This window comes from Mixophyes fleayi, chromosome 5, assembly GCF_038048845.1.
Source record: "Mixophyes fleayi isolate aMixFle1 chromosome 5, aMixFle1.hap1, whole genome shotgun sequence".
NCBI classification, from domain to species: domain Eukaryota; kingdom Metazoa; phylum Chordata; class Amphibia; order Anura; family Limnodynastidae; genus Mixophyes; species Mixophyes fleayi.
The window spans coordinates 2749336-2761928 of record NC_134406.1 but is presented as its reverse complement, the minus strand read 5'-3'; the positions used below and the strand labels follow the sequence as shown (position 1 = coordinate 2761928).

General features: G+C 44.0%; 1 long non-coding RNA gene across 1 annotated transcript; it reads right to left on the bottom strand.

Annotated features, from left to right (window-relative positions):
- Nucleotides 1-257: 257 nt before the first annotated feature.
- On the bottom strand, nucleotides 258-12522 carry LOC142158032 (uncharacterized). The gene is made up of 2 exons (XR_012692711.1): nucleotides 11800-12522; nucleotides 258-3114 (listed from the first exon to the last, which is right to left on the bottom strand). It is a non-coding gene; the product is annotated as an uncharacterized LOC142158032 (long non-coding RNA).
- Nucleotides 12523-12593: the final 71 nt, after the last annotated feature.

Here is a 12593-nt window from a genome sequence, read left to right as displayed (position 1 = left end):
ATAGTTATACTATATTAAGGTGAATCGTCCAGCGTTAAGGGACTTCTGTAAATTAACAAGATAATCTGTGTAGAAGATACAACATAAAAATAATTTATGTATCATCATCATCATTACTATGTGTAATTGTAAATTATATATTTGGTTTAAAAGTTGACGCAATAGTTAGAACTGTACAACCAAAAAACAAGAGAGGAGCAGAAATGACCAGAGACTGAACGTACAAAGCCAGCAAACCAACAGACCAGTCCAGTCAATAAAATGTGATTTAGTTTAATAAAACAAAGGCAACAGATCAACTTGCATACATGGTATGTTCAAAAGAAGTACGAGATACCTCAAGTAGATTAATAATAACAGGAAAAAAGATAATTTGACATTTAAATGCCACTAAGCATATTTTTGCCTATGGATAAGTATTTCTGGAACATCATATACTCCAAATCCCCTTGAACTTGGAGAATTTTTTTTTTCCACCAACATGTTCTTGTTGTAAAATATCTGGACTCCTTCACAGCACATTTCCAAGAGGTTGGACCCAACATGCTCATGGTGCTTACTTCAATGTAGTCGCAGATTTTATCTTTCACTGCTCCTGGATAAATCTCTCCCCCAGATTCTACAGGAACATTGTCGTTCACATATAAAGTATCGACTGTGTGTATTGCTCCACCTACATTCTCTTCAATAGAGTTCTCACTTAAATTCTCATGGTCACCACTGGAATCATCCGGTGATAATTCATCGGAGTCAGTTGATGTTTCAGGTTCAACAGTTTGACGTTCCTTAGAAACTTGGATTTCTGAGCTTGCCTTTGACACCGTTTTGCCTTCTCTTTTTTTTCTACTGTCGTCTCAATACACTTTTATTTTGCTTGCTTTTGCTTACGCTTTTTTTCGGCTTTTATTTATTTATTTTTCCTGTGCATGAAAATCATAAGATTTCCATTTTGCAGTTATAATGGCAAATACTCTTGACTGACATTGTCCACAAGATTGAGGCTGAGAGTACGATTAGCAGTTGAGGATCCGGTTGTTTATTCTGGCTGATGATCGACCCTCTCAGTCCTTGCTGCTGGCACTTTACCCAAACACGGCACAAGCCTGGCATCTCAGCAGAAACTGATGCACCACTGTTGCTTCTAAAAAGTTTTAAACTGTAAAGATGATCAGGAATGGGCCCAGAGACCTCTGATACACTCTTATCCTCAAATAGTTCACGCCGCCTTTGTGAGACGCAGTTTGATAAATCAACTGCTTCAATGTTGAATGGAAACAGTCCACACTCCTTGAAGCCATTTTGGCATTTTGGATTGTTTCAGGAGTGATCTAATTGTTAAAGTGGTGTGAAATTGGTATTTGTTACCGACTTAGAGGTGTTTTGATTAAACGCTCCTAAAGTCTTTATCCATTAGACCTTAAGTGGTCTAAAGTTGGACACATCACACGGCTGCAAAATGTGGGTCACATTAGGTAAAAGACAAACTAATAGTATTCTTTCCTTGAACGCAAAAAGTAATAAAGTTCTTCATTGATGTGCTATTTATGACCATCTACAATACTAAAACCGGGAACTTGCATCGTTCTTAACTAGCGAGTTGTAAAAAATATTTGCAATATATTAATAGAAGGTTGCAGACACCATCCAACCATTATCACTGCGCTAACCCCACAGCTGTCAGTTATAGAGGTAGAGGACGGGATACACTGATATGCAACTACCACCATTAGTGGCACAGTAACTCCAGCTCCTGAAGCATTACACAAGACTGATTTGTGTTAGGGCTATCGGTCTTATCATAAACTTGTAGAACAAGATGGAGAGGTCTTCACCTATAGCAGCCGCCTTTCCCGTAGAGTTTGTTATGCTTACAGGTACTCGGATGCCCCCGGGTCTTATACTCAGAGTAGTACAAGTTTATGAAACGTACCGTAGCGCAGAGTAGCAGGAAATAGTGTATCAAGCGTGGTCAGGAAACAGGCCGAGGTCTTAGGTCCGAAGCAGGTACCGTGGTAAGAAACAGGCAAGATGTCAGGGCGGGCAGCAAACGAGGAAGGTCCAGAATCGAAGCAGAGGTCAGGGCAACAGGCAAAGAATCAAAGTACAATAAACAAGGCCAAGGGCCATACACAAGCAATCCAAAACAGCAAACAGGTTCAAGGCACAGGAGCAGGTTAACAAACAGCAACAGAGAACTGTAACCGGCAGGGAGGCTAAGCCCTCCCTGCCTAATATACAGAAACTGGCCAATGGCAGCAGAGGAGGCCCATCATGGAGTAATCAGCCCCAGGGGCTGTTTAACTAATAGAATTAAATAAACTAGTTGTGCACGCGCCCGGCTGCCCCTAATGCCGGGACCCGGCACTAGCAACTACAGCGTCCCGACCGTTGCTTAGGAAACGGCCGGGGTGAAAACAGGAAGTGACTTCCCGGTCGTCACGGAGACGGCCGGATTGAGGCACTGCCGCAACTCGTGACAATTTGTATTCCTTTTCAGTTCCTCTTGCAATCTCATATATTTTTTTTGTAAATTTTAGGCTCTAACAGTTTTCCAGTCATCTTTCCTGTTTCATCAAAATTAAAAATACGACCACCATCCAACAAAATGTCTGCACATCTTTCTTCATTTTTATATAACCTGTAACCTCCTGAAATCAATTCTGAATGGCTTTCTTTTGTAATAGCTGTCCTCGCTTTACATATTATTTCCATATTTCTTTTAGCAACAACTGGTCTTCTTTTTAAAAAGTGATAACTATATATCAGCTGGGCGGTCATCAGTAAGTGATTTTCTTTATTCACACTTTTTAAAATTCCTTGTACTGTATCTTTTACATTATGTAGGTAAATTGGAAATCCAAGTTTGGTTTTCTTTACAATCCAGGTTTGTAGCCTGGCTTCTTCAGGAAGCAGTCGTGGTCATGTCTCCATTTCTCTAACACCAGACGCTTTCCCTGTATGTTAGATGTGTACAGCGCTTTTTGGAATGTTAAATTCTTGCCTTGCTAAGATTTAGAGTGCTGGTCCTAATAGCTTCCAAAGAAGGGAAAGTGCTTCTTCGCTCTACCTAAATCACTTGTAGGCTTTGGGAAAATCTTGGTCCCCGACATCCATCTGTTTGTAGAAAAGATATAAGCCTATTGGTATTTAAAAACGGAAAATGCAATGCAGTAAATGAACAGATATTAACACAATGAAACACTGTGTTCAATTACTAACTACATTACTTATTTTATTATTTTGTGTTTTTTTTTCCCATTTTGCATAAATTAACCTAAATTGACCTTGATTTTTAGTGAATAAACAACAATAACCTATTAAAAACCAGTAAATAAACAATTTGTTCATTTACTGGAAAAATCTGCCAATAGTATAGAGTAACTGTACACCCCCCCCCACCCCCATTGCCTTATCCTATGCTATTCACATTGTTTTTTTTACCACAAAGAATGACACTTTAAAACCATTTAACCATATGCACAGAGGAACAAACACAGTTCATTATTATTTAATACAGTTTTTAGTACAAATTACGCAGTACATTACATTAGTATTTTGAAAGCAGCCCAGACTTCTTGCAACCAGAAATAGGAAGCCAATTGTAACCTAGTCATGTGATTTCAGAATCCAATGAGAATCCATCTAACACAAGAAAGACTTTAAATCATAAAATGAGACACTTGTTATGATTGGCTGAGAAGTTTAAAGTTTGTTTTAATACACTACACCTGAAAATGTTCATTCACTGGATAACTCACTCTACTATAACGCAGGCTTCTTCCGTTACTTTTAATGGTATTTTATTACAACTGCGTGCTGGGACATAAAGTACGGCGGGGGATGTAGTACACCTTACTCAGTCTTTGGATCTCCAGGAACAGTAGCTGCCACCTTGTGGAACTATAAACAATAGTAACAGTGCCAGATCCAATTTGTTCACCAATTATGACCCCAACGCATTTCGCTCTGTTCTCTGAATTTTCAAAGAATTCTTCTGCACAAATTCAAATATTGTCCTAGGGGCACGCATCTCCTCCTACATCATTTGATTCAGAGGCCACTTCTGAGCCAGCCCCCTGAGCCTAGCCTCCCCACATATTATGTTTTTTAATTTTATTTCCACTTGCATTATGTCTGTAAAAATATTAATGTAGAATTTTGTGTATTTATTTTACTGATATGTTATCGTGACACCTTTTTATGGTGACTTTCATTGCAAATGAGCAGCTTTTAGTGTTGGTGATCCACTTTGCCGGATATGATGGACTGTGATAATGAGAACGTTACTCATTCTGTAATTATATACTTTGTGTCTTAAAGAAAGTGCACAAAGGTCTCTGGAGAGGGCGAAAAGTGTTCCTTAAGAATCACTAATTTTTGGGGGCATTGTATTATCTCTTATGGTGCTTTACACCAGCGACTGCTGAGCTCAGTCATTGTTTCACACAAGCTGCACACAATCAATGTGTTCCTCCAAGAGCCACGTTGTAATATTGGTCTTATATGCTGTAATATATCGCATATGTGAACATTGTATGTACATATTTTACTTCTGATATTGAATTACAATAAAAGATTATTTGTTATATTAATGTTTATCCTGATGCTGAATATGTATTTGTTATGTACACAGCTGGCAATTTAGCGCTGGCTTTTCTGTTTGATGTCTGTTATGTTATTGTGTAACTGTAGGTTCCAGTAGGATCTGGCAGCCATGGGCATGCTGGTGATTGCAGTTCAACATGCAGAAACAAAACAAACATTTATAGAATATGGTCAGTATTAAAATAAATGTATTGACTATAATCACTGTATATAAATGTTGCATCCAATGCTGTCATTATATGGTTTTATGATCCCTACCAATTATTTGTTAGGTTGAGAAGAGCCAACAAAGGGAGAAACGTCTGTAATTACTGCAAAGTGTGAAATTTGGAGACATACAGAACGCACCAGGGAAACTGAGGCTTATTACAACCATGTTATAATGCCTAACCCGTAACTAATCTTCAATAGCTGCAGACAAACGGAGTGAAAGTAAACAAGTGATTTTCTTAGCTACTGGACAATAGTATTATATGTAATTTTATAGACGTGTATCACAGGTAAATGCTACATACTGAAACGTATATATACTAAGGTTACTTATTTATTACAGAGTTTTCCCATTTGTGAAGATACCGGGTTTATCTGGCCCAATGCTACCAACTTCACGCTGGCTGGCCACCCACGGGTGCCTTCCTATACCAGGGAAGTCTACCCAGTACCTTCTAGGATTCGTATGGTCACTCAGGCAAATGTAGTTATAAAAATACAACAGTACATTAATTTTCATACAAACAACACTAGAATATTATGTACACACAATAAATAAATGCCAGGCAGGTTTACAAAATCATCTGCCCCCACACCAATAGCTTAAGGATTTACAGTGACCTGGCTGTCCAGACTTCACGACCCATGGATCTCTCTCAGCTGCATATATAGACTAGTAGAGAATGACAACTCAAAAACTAGATCTTGCAGTCTTCATGAATGAAATCTCAGAATGAACACCCTTCCCCCCCCCCTGGAGTCGTTCCTTATATCTCAGGTCTAATTTCCAGTCTTTCCCCTCCCTGGGTCTATACTTCTTAACCATTGGTCAGTGCAGAACTAAGGGGTTTGGACAGGGCAGTGAAGATGAGCTGTTCTTTCACAGAAGCCTCCTGCTGGGATGCAGACACAATGTCTGGACTAGTCCTAAGGAGAACAGTTGATGCTAATTGGCTTCCCCTACTTCCAAGGATAAGGTAGCAGTGAGCCCCTCCTAAAATTAACCCCTTACACTACTTTGTGATGTCACAGGGTCACCAGCTGTTCCATGCTTCCTGTAGAGGAAGGAGGGAGGAGAATGACTGCAGCTCCAGCCCTCTCATCTGTATTGTGGACACTACCTGATCTTTACCCATAACCCTCCTGGCTTCAGTTTAAGGACAATGAATAACATTACTGCAAGTCATCAATATATAATACACAATATACATATTTACATTGAACTACAATGTCCCCTTAACCACATGTAATTTGACAATGCAGTTGTAGTCTGGTGAGCTGGGGAACAAAAGCAAGGGCTATAAAAAGATCTCTCTTTAGTTTCTTCAGAACCCGCAACAGCAATGGAATTGGTGGAAACAGATACACGAGTCTGAACCGCCATGGAATGGCCATGGCGTCGGAGGTGTGAGCCAGAGGGTGGCGGGATCTGGCGCAGTACAGGGGAACCTGATGATTCAGCCTGGAAGCCATGAGGTCTATTTCAGGCATTCCCCATCGTTGAACCAGGAGAGCAAAGGTCTCCTTGCATAGGGACCATTCCCCTGGATGAACTTTTTGTCTGCTCAGAAAATCGGCTTCCCAATTTTCTACGCCTGCAATGTATACGGCCAAAATCTGAGGAACATGGCTCTCTGCCCATAACATGATCTTGACTGTTTCCTGCATGGCCCTCGCGCTGAAAGTTCCTCCTTGATGGTTTATGTATGCCACGGCCGTGGCATTGTCCGATTGAATCTGAAGAGGCTTCCCTACAAGGAACCTCTGAGCCTCCATCAAGGTCCTGAGAACTGCCCTGAGATTCAATACATTGTTTGGCAGAACAGCTTCCTGGGGAGACCAGAGACCCTGAAACCTTAAGGGTCCCGTGACTCCCCCCCAGCCTAACAAACTTGCGTCTGTGGTAACTAAGGTCCAGAGGCCCGATTGGAGGGACGGACCCTTGTCCAGATTTTTCGTAGACAACCACCACGTCAGAGAAAGCCGAGTCGGTCTCGACAGGAGGATGATCTGCCTGTTTAGCTGATCGGGAGACCCCGACCACTTCCGAAGAATCTCCAGCTGGAGAGAACGGGAATGGAACTGTGTGAATGGGACCGCCTCGTACACTGACACCATAGTCCCCAGCAGCTTAATGCAGCTGAGCATGGACACCTGAGGACGAGCCAACAGATCCCTGGTTTTGCGCTGGAGGGCGCTGATCTTGTCCTGAGGTAGAAAGACTCTCTGTGACACTGTGTCGAACAGTAAACCCAGAAAGCACATGCGCTTCGCTGGGATGAGGGAGGATTTTGGAACATTTAGGATCCACCCATGGGCTTCCAAAAACTCCATCGTGGTCTGCACCTGCAAGACAATATTTCCGCTGACGGAGCCTTCAGCAGGAGATCGTCCAGATAGGGAACTACAGTGATTCCCTTCTGGCTTAGCTTGCTCGCCATGATCTTGGTGAATACTCAAGAAGCTGACGCCAGGCCAAAGGGAAGGGCCCTGAACTGAAAATGGTCCTGGCCGACCGCAAAACGAAGCAGGTGATGATGGCGACTCCATATGGGAACATGGAAATACGCATCCTTTATGCCGATGGAAGCCAGGAATTCTCCCTGTTCCATGCCCGCGATGACTGTTCTGAGGGACTCCATCTTGAATCGCTGGGCAATTACCAGTTTGTTTAGGGACTTTAGGTTCAATATAGGACGAAAAGTTCCGTCCGGTTTGGGTAGCAGAAAAAGAGTGGAGTAAAACCCCTGACCTCTTTCCTGCATCGGAACCGGAACAATAACACCCGACTCCTGAAGCTTTATTACCGCCTTCAGAAGAGCCTGATGTCTGAGAGGGCAACCAGGTACCGGAGATGACAGGAACCTGGGTGGGGGAGGATGGTGTAGGTCTATAATGTATCCTCTTGACACGACCCCCCGCGTCCAAGCGTCCATCATGGCTGACCACAACTGACGCCTGAAGCGAAGCAGACGTGCCCCGATACCCGAGTGGGGGCGTAGAAGTCATGCCGAGGGGTTATCACTAGGACGTGAAGCTCCTCTTCTGGCAACATCCCTGCCTCTACTGCTCCCTCCTCTAGGGGCTGGAGGCTGGCTCTTGGGAATACCACTCCGGGCTCGGGAGAAGGGGCAAAAGGAACGAAACTGAGCCTGCAGAGGTCTGCGGGAACCCATGGGGAGAACATTACTTTTTCCACTGGTGGTCACCTCAATTACCTTCTCCAACTCCGCACCGAACAGAGTGACTCCATCAAAAGGCAAAACCTCTAACGACCTTTTGAACTCTGCGTCTGTCGTCTACAAATGTAACCATAAGGAACGTCGAGATGCAATAATTAAACTGCCTTTCTGGCATTCACAGCTATTGTATCCATGGAGGCCTGACCCACATAATCCGAACTCTCCTGAATATGCTGAGCTAGGGAGAGGAGGTCTGCCCACGGATTGTTATTTTGAATTGCCTCAATTAACTGCTCCGCCCACATCTGAACTGCTTTATTTGCCCAAGCAATGGACATCATGGGCCTAAACAAGCTACCCGAAGCTGTATAAGCAGAACGGAGAGCGTGGTTGCACTTTTTATCCGTAGGATCTCTCAAAGACACCCGCTCTTGTGTAGGGATGGCTGAGGATGAGGATAAACAGGCAATAGGTGTGTCCACCCTAGGAGACGCTTCCCATTTAATTGAGTCTTCCGCTGGAAGAGGATAAAGACTCTTGAATCTAGCTGGCATCACAAACTGTTTCCCTGGTCTTACCCAGGCGTCCGTTACCATTTCCACCATCTGAGAAGAGGTAGGAAAGGATGTCAATTGAGACTTAGGGGCATATTCAATTAGCTTTCCGGTTCGCGGTAACGCGCGTTACCGCGAATCCTGCGCACTATTGCCGTTAATACGGTACCGCTTTAGCGCGGATTTTCGTACGCAACCCTATGGGCTGCGAACGAAAATATACGTTATTGCGGTAACATGGATTACATTTCGCGGCTGTTCCGGCGCGATCCCGCGGACCGGAAAGCTATTTGAATATGCCCCTTAGACCTTTTAAAAATGGAAAAACCTGCAGGAGCCGAAGGTTCAGGCTCTGGAAACCCTAAGGTATGTCTAATACCTAGGATAAGGCTGTCCACATTACTGGCCGAGGCCATACTAAATGAGTCTTCCTCCAGCTCTAAATCCACTTCCTCATCTGAGAATGCACCCTAATATCATCCCTTGTGCCCCGTTTGGACCCGCGGGAGACTGCAAGCAGACGTTCCTCACTCCAAGTTGCAGAACAAAATGAGATGATGTGCCTGCACTGACTATAGGGATGCCCTGTAAGGCCTCTATACATGCAGCCCACTGCTCTGCTGAATTTTGAGCTATGCTGATTACCTGTGTTTTCGCTGCATTGTGTTCACGTACCTCAGCGGCTTTCAACATCACATCGGTAAACCTTTCCATGGTGGCAGCAAAGGATTTCACCCAGAGCGGCTCTTCCATGACTGCCGGTGACTGTACCGGGGCGGGACGCTCGAGTGCTGCGGTCTCGCATGCTGCACAAAGGGCATTTTTATCATGCTGTCCAGATGGAAGCTTAGCTCTACATTTGGCACAAACAAAATACATCACAGACACACCCTAGTGGTGCCAGAGGCATATCTAATATATAAATGCTTAGTGGCGTCTGTGTGTGTGTGTGAAAAAAAAACAAACAAGTTGCAGCGCCACCTGCTGGGCAGAGTTATACACTGACCTACTAAATTCTTAGTGTGTGTGGGAAAAAAAATTCAAAAAGGGCTGAAATTTGGTAGGGCTCAAACTCATTTTCGTGAGGTAATTTTACCTCATGAACACACATGTGTAGAGGCGTGCGTTAGTGTGTGTGTGTGTGTGGGAAAAACTATTTTCTCAGAAAGGGCTCATCCAATTGACCTGAAATTTGGTATACTGACATTATTTGACAAAAAAATTAGAATAATCAAGTCAGTTAACTTCCATTATCCCCCCTTCCCCCTGTGGGAGGGGTAGTAAAGGCTAAATTTACGAGTTGAGGGGTCAAACTCATGTTTGTGAGGTAATTTTACCTCATGAACACACCTTAAAAAGGGCGCTTGCGTCGGGAAGTAACGATCTTCCCCCGAGAAGGCCTGGGCTAGGCCCAAATGCATGACAAGAACCTTTTTAAGACCTTAAGTATCTTGATTTGACTAGAATGCATGAGTATCATGCACGGGTTAACTTATATATATATATATATATATATATATATATATATAGATCTATATATAGATCAAACACAAAATATTTGAAAAACTAAATACAAAAGCAGTTCTGATCCCAAGCAGTGCTTACACCTGGCATGCCAATCTAGCCAGAGAACACGGAGCTGGCTCGTGTGGCTCGGCCTGTACACGTCCATCACACACTAATATATATATATATATATATATATACACACACATATACATATGCCCTGAGAAGCAGATTCCATTGGTCAGCATGCAGCTGACCGCCGATTAGAGCCGGAGGAAGCGACCCATTACTAGACAACAGGACATGAGCACCAAAGGGAGACAGGCAGCCATCCCGCCACGTAGAGTAAGTGTGGGGACGGCGCCTGGCAGTACCCCTCTCCTCCCCCATCTCTGAGGAGCAGCAGCTTGTCTTCTCTAGCCAGCAAGCAAGGAGTATGAATATTTCTCTTCGGGGCCGCAGCCCATCCAGTGGACTAGGAACTGAACCTTGCCTTCGGCGGATACGAGAACTTAGAACACGTTCTACTTCGTATTCATCACCCTGGACAGATTTAATAGGAGGAGACGATCTATTAAGAATAAGAGGTTTCAGTAAAGAAATATTAAAGGCGTTATACATTCCCGAGACAACGGGGAAGCCCGGGTTTATAAGCGACGGCACTGACTGCGTGGGAGATGGAAAAGGGGCCGATATAACGAGGTGCGAATTTCATGGCTGGTACTTTGAGCTTCAAAATTGCGAGTGGAATGCCGTACCTTGTCACATGGAGGCCAGGCAGATTTTTATGGTGGTGATCCGCAAAATGCTTATACCGATCGGAAGTCTGCTGGAGTTTGATTCATACTGGAGACCAAATCTGGGAGAAGTTATGGATCATATTCTGAATGGCTGGTATCGAGGATTCAAGTAAATCAGAAAGAGTAGGTAACACAGGATGTCTATGAAGATGATGAGGAAAAGAGAACTTCCAGTGGACTCCTGCTGGTGATTATTGTGGATGATCTCCACCCAGGGAAAAAAATCCCTCCAGGAAAATTGTTGTTCTGAGCAGTAACAGCCCTACTGCGCATACGCGTGCAGTACAACGGCCCAAACAAAGGGAAAAGCATCCTGATGCAGGTAGCCGTCCCTGGCACGTAGATCAAGAGTGGGGACGGCGCCTGACACATGCTACTCTACCACTCAATCTCTAGTCCATCCTCACCCTTTCTTTACTTCCGTGCTCTCCTCCTTTAGTGTTACACCATCACATCGCTCCTGTCCAATATCCATATCACTCTTTGCCCTCATCTCCGTCCCAGATCCAGGCCATTCTCGTGCATCAGCATCCCTGCCAATCTCATCCACATTTCTGCACTTCCCTCTCTCCCGTGTTCTCTGGAATCCAAGATCTGTTCATAATAAAATGCCCTCAACCGATGACTTTCATCGCCAACTCTCTTAAACTTCTTGCCACCACCCAAACCTGGCTCTCTTCCACTGACACTGCTTCCCCAACTTCTCACTCCTATTGGGGCTTATTCTTTACCCACTCTGTGAGACCTGATGGTGGGGTGGGAATCCTACTTTCCCTCAATTGTACCTTCCTCTCCCCTGAGCCCTCCCTTTTGTTCTCCTCCTTTGAGGTCAACTCTATCCCCTCATCCTTCAAACATTCTTGTCTCACACATTCTTAAAAAAAATAATCTTGACTCCTCCTCCCTTTCTAATTATGGCCGCATCTCTCTCCTCTTCTTTACCTCCAAAACACTTGAGTGGCTTGTCTACAACTGTGTCAACAGCAACCACCTTGATCCTCTCCAAATCTGCCACTCCACTCCACAGAAGGTGCCTTGACCAAAGTCACCAATGATCTTATTTCGGCCAAATTCAAGGGCAACTTCTCCATGCATATCCTCCTGGACCTCTCTGCAGCCTTTGACATCATGGATCACCTGTTCCTACTGCACACCCTTCACACAATTTGGCCTTTGTGATACTGTTCTCTCATGGTTCACCTCCTACCTCGTTAATTGCTCTTTCTCTGTTTCCATTTCTGGGTAATACTCCCACCATTCATCCTTCCAATAGGAGTCCCTCAGGAAACTGTCCTTGGCCCTCTGCTCTATTCCCTGTAAACCACCTCCCTGAGTTCATTCATCAGTTCCTTCGACCTCCAGTATCACTTCTATGCTGAAGAAATCCAACTCTACCTTTCATATTCGGATCTCTCCCCTTCCCTCCTCTCTCAGCTGTCTAATTGCCTCTCTGCAAACTCCTGCTGGATGGCCCTACATTTTCTCAAACATGGTCAAAACTGAAATCACTGTGTTCTCTTCCTAAAGAGTCTAGCTCCCTCCCCATCACTGTAGACTATACCACTATCTCCTCTGTTTCCCAAGTCTGTTGCATGGGTGTCGTACTTAACTCCTCCCTCACCTTCGCACCTCACATCCAAAGTGGCATGGGAGGATATGCCAGGTGGGGGGCATGGGGTAATATACCATTTGGGGACATTAGATGATATACAAAGTGAGGGGTGTGATGATATATC